A 5,000-nucleotide genomic window follows, 5' to 3' on the forward strand; every position below is an offset into this window, starting at 1 on the left:
GTGGGCATTGTGGATGTCGATATTACAATAAAAAACAGAGCACATTGCCGCACTAAGCTGCGTGGATATGGAGAATTATTTAGACGTTTTTAATACGTTCCCGAGGCAGTAATTTCCATTTACCAAGGACTTCGGTTATTTTTGTTTTCTTTAAGGGGCCAATAAATGACTTATCTGCCCCAGGTTATACAAGAGTATTGGAAAGGTTGTCTGACTGTAACATGAATAGACCAGATCTTACTCGCAGAGGTGATTAAATGTAAGCGCGTTAACGGAGGTAATCTTTTTTTCGCCGTCTGTATGGAGATTTATGATACCGCGTCTTGAGTCCATGGCTCCGGGGGAAGACGGCGAAATGAAATGCGGTTGTCTGGTCATCGCAGCTGCCGCTGTGTCACGACGTCTCGCGCCGCCGTCGCTGGAGCGTTGCGGGAGCGTTTCACGGTGGTTCGCGACGCACTTAATTATCTCGCTGCACCTGCGGCTGCTGACGGCCGCCAGCGGTGTGAAATTATCCGTCACGAAAGTAGGCACATCGCGCAACTGTGACGATAAGCAGCCCGGACAACTGTCGGGGAGATAAACACTATACGGGGGTCGTCTGCCCTGGGGGAAATCTGTGGAACTTGACTTGCTTCCCCTGATTTGCTTGAAAGACTAACTGACAGTTGGGAAGTGCCCCTCCCCCTGCTGTTAGGTGACATCATTCCCAAGGTCGTTGACCTGCTATGCTGTTCTGGGATTGGTCAGTTATCCTCTGAATAAGTCATAATCGAGAATTATGTCACAAACAGCTCTAAAGAATACAGTTTGCAAGAATGATAACTATCAAGCATCGATGCTGTTATTATAAAATAATAATAATAATAATAATAATAATAATAATAATAATTGCGCACATGACCAAGTCAGTAAGGGCTGCGTATGTTTCAAGAATAACAATGTTACAGGGAACGCAGTTTGCATGTACTGCCCCAGTTTTCAGTACTTTCAATGCTTCCGGAAAGCAGAGGCACGAGGAGGCCATTTTGTCTCCGTGCAGCATGTCTCCTCGACATTGGCCTCTTGCACGTTTAACGGATCGACAGCTCGTTTGCATTTCCGCATTTGACACAAAATGGCTGCTTTGCTGCACCGTGGCTGTCACTTTATCCTGATGCCGTGATGTCACCCTGTGGCGAAGCGGCTCGACTACCCCACGGCCCCCCCACCCCCACCCCCCCGCCCCCGTGGCGACCGTCGTCGTTAGTGACCAGCCAGGCCGCGGCCCTGGAAGGCTGGCCGTTAATCCCGCTATAACCGCCGGTTTACAGGGGACCCGTGGCCCCGTGTCTTTGAGGGCCCGATTTCTCAGAGTCTCAGAGACCGGGCCTCTCTCTCTCTCTGTCTGCGGTCGGACACAGGGAGGACGTCCCTGTAAAAACAGTGAAAAAGATATCCCCATAAAGCACCACCCCTCAGCTCTGCTCTGCTTCCGGGATCAGATTTCAGCTTCTGCGTCTTTCTGTGCGGCAACACACTTCAATGCTGGATCTCTAGCATTTCCATACATACATATTGCTTTTATCTGTAGGTTTAAATAAACTTTTTATTACCAATTTATTGAGTAGGTATTACTATGAAATTACTTGGTTATTACTATGCTTGGTTATTTTGTGAATTTCTGTCTTGAGAAATGCTGATTTTGCATTTAATTGTTTTTGGTGATTGGATATGAATGATTTAATTCAAGCGGCATTAACTCATCCCTGAAGCAGCAGCCTTCACTGTGTATTATAGCCTGTAGCTCAGCGGTAAAACCAGGAGAGCAGAAAGAGGATTTTAGTGTTGTCGCTGGATTTATTAAATTTCTTTCTCCGTATAGTGGCTGCTGTGCTGTGTCTGGGATTGGCCAGGCAGGGGGTAAATGAGCTAATCCTAAAGTCTGATTGGAAGTGAATCTCAGGGTCTGATTGGACAGATAATTCCAGGGTCTGATTGGACAGATAATTCCAGGGTCTGATTGGACAGGTAATTCCAGGGTCTGATTGGGCATTTTATTCCTGGGTGTGATTGGTCAGATAATCCCGGGGTCTGATTGGGCATTTAATTCCTGGGTGTGATTGGTCAGATAATCCCAGGGTCTGATTGGTTGGAGAATCCCATGGTCTGATTGGACAGAGCTTCAAAGGGTCTGGTTGGATAGAGAATCAGACAGATTCATTTACAGCCAGTGAGCACTTTGCATTATGTAATCCATACTGGGTCCAACAATGATAATATACAGCATTATATTTCACTCGCTATAATGCTTTGTGAGAGTATTGATTAACAAATCGATCATGTTATTTTTCTGCTTTATTAATGTTTGTGGGGGGATTTGATAACTAATCCAATTATTTGTGGATGTGGTCATGCATATTATTACCGCTAATGCTTTGCAAACACACATTATTGATAATTAATGCTTTCTCTCTTGTTAATACATATTTACATGGTGCTATATTTGATGCACTCATTCATGAAGGAATAAGGCACTTTTAACGCAAAGTAATCAGTTTGTATTTACATTGGCTTGTGTTTTTGAATTAGTCGTTCATATTAATGAATGCATGTGTTTGTGCTAATGCATTTGTGTGTGTGCCAATGAATGCATGTGTTTGTGCTAATGCATTTTTGCATGTGCTAATGAACGCGTGTGTTTGTGCTAATGCTTTTGCGTGTGTGCTAATGAACACGTGTGTTTGTGCTAATGCATTTGTGTGTGTGCCAATGAATGCATGTGTTTGTGCTAATGCATTTTTGCATGTGCTAATGACCGCGTGTGTTTGTGCTAATGCATTTGCGTGTGTGCTAATGAACGCGTGTGTTTGTGCTAATGCATTTGTGTGTGTGCCAATGAATGCATGTGTTTGTGCTAATGCATTTGCGTGTGTGCTAATGGACGTGCCCCCGTCGGCAGGTGCCCCCGATCCTCCTGGACAAGCAGTTCTCGGACTTCACGCCGGACATCACCCCCATCATCCTGGCGGCGCACACCAACAACTACGAGATCATCAAGCTGCTGGTGCAGAAGGGCGTGTCGGTGCCGCAGCCCCACGAGGTGCGCTGCAACTGCGTGGAGTGCGTCTCCAGCTCCGACGTGGACAGCCTGCGGCACTCCCGCTCCCGCCTCAACATCTACCGCGCGCTGGCCAGCCCCTCGCTGGTCGCCCTGTCCAGCGAGGACCCCTTCCTCACCGCCTTCCAGCTCAGCTGGGAGCTGCAGGAGCTCAGCAAGGTGGAGAACGAGTTCAAGCAGGAGTACGAGGAGCTGTCGCAGCAGTGCAAGCAGTTCGCCAAGGACCTGCTGGACCAGACGCGCAGCTCCCGCGAGCTGGAGATGATCCTCAACTTCCGCGACGACGTCAACGTGCTGGAGGAGGACAACAACAACGACCTGGCCCGGCTCAAGCTGGCCATCAAGTACCACCAGAAGGAGGTGAGATGTGTTTTGGGCACTCCCCCTGCCCCCCTCTCTCCAGTGGATGATACCCTGGTTTGTGTCACGGGGCTTCTGGGGCGGTTTGTCGGTTTTGGTTTCCGTGAAATGTCCCGCCTGATCTGATTGGTTCTGGTTTCAGTAAGCCAAAGTTCATTGGTCAGGGGTTGAGCTGGCTTATGGATGATTGATGATTTGCAGAATTTTTATCCTCGGCCTTCTGGCACAGTGCATCCGAATACCCCAGAAAATGCACCCTGCTCTCCACTTCTCATCTTCTCCCCCATACTTCTAGATAGGAGAAGATAGTGGAGGAAAGGAGGATATCTTTTTTGGAGTGTTGCGACGTGCCTTTTGCGAGTTTAGGATTCTGCGATATATCCAGACATCTGATTGGCTCTAGTCTCAGGAAGCATTGCGTTGATTTAGTGGAGTGGTTGAGCCGGCTTGCGGATGACTGACGTGTTTCTGTCATTGATCAGGTTATTGATCAGCTTTAGAGTCTGCACCAGGGATGCTCAAATCTGACCCCCTGGGCCAATATCACTGCGGGTTCTCATTCCTCCCCTCTAATCAGGACCGGTTGAAACCGGGGAAACGTGCTGAGTGTAATCTCGGCCCAATCACAGACATTATGGGCCTGTGGACTGTCAGGCACCCGGGGAAGGCAGCGGTATAATGAGGCTGATTTGGGTATCCGTGCTGTATCCTGTGTCCCTGTTATCGAGGGCTTTGTCTGAGCTGAAACAACACCATTGAATATTCTGCAGATATTACAGCTGTCCGTGATTTCATTTAAAAATCCCTGCCCTCAAGGTTTGGTTTGAGGGAAACCTTGATCTGTGAGAGATTTAGATGGTGTTGGGGTAAAGGCTGCCCTACTGAAAAAAAAATAGAAATTAGGTTTTCAAACAGCCTGGTTGGTGGCTGGTTGACCAGTTCAGACCAGCTCCATACTCAACATGGTTTGACCGGCTCAAACTAGGTTTTGAAACAGCTGGTAGCTGGTACTTCAAGCTGGTTACAGCTGGATTTTACAGGAGGGTGGTTGAGTTGGGTTTAATTTCGAACACAAATGGGAACCTGTGCTCCTGTCTACATCAGAATCTGGTTTGTCAGAAGTAACTGACCACTGCTGAAGAACATGACATCCCCTTACTGTATCCCGTCGTGCTGTAATTCTGTTTCTGTGTAGTGCCGTTTAAGAAGTGTTTATCGAGCAATTCTCAACGGGCAGGGCTGTACAGTGTTTTCGAGCTGCAGTTTAAGAACAAGTCAATTCTTTGCATTTGAAGTATCGCGAGTGGGTGACAGACCAAGGACTAAGAAAGGTACTGGATGTGGCATAAATTTAGGAGCATGGAAAAAAAATGAAATCATCCCTTGGTATGATAAGTAATTCAGTTTGGAGGGAGGGAGAAGGTGATCCAAATACAGGGAGTCACAATGTGATTGATGATGTTTGGCTAATAAGAGCCCCTCAAACTTGTGTCATCCCTGGCTGAAGGGCCACTCCAGTGTTGCATCCAATCAGCTCCCT

The 5,000-nt window shown here is 47.4% G+C and overlaps 1 pseudogene; it reads left to right on the top strand.

Annotated features, from left to right (window-relative positions):
- LOC133133372 (short transient receptor potential channel 4-like) overlaps positions 1-5,000 on the top strand; it is a 37,862-nt pseudogene that overhangs the window by 7,649 nt on the left and 25,213 nt on the right.

Source organism: Conger conger, chromosome 7, assembly GCF_963514075.1.
Source record: "Conger conger chromosome 7, fConCon1.1, whole genome shotgun sequence".
In the NCBI taxonomy this organism is placed as follows: Eukaryota; Metazoa; Chordata; class Actinopteri; order Anguilliformes; family Congridae; genus Conger; species Conger conger.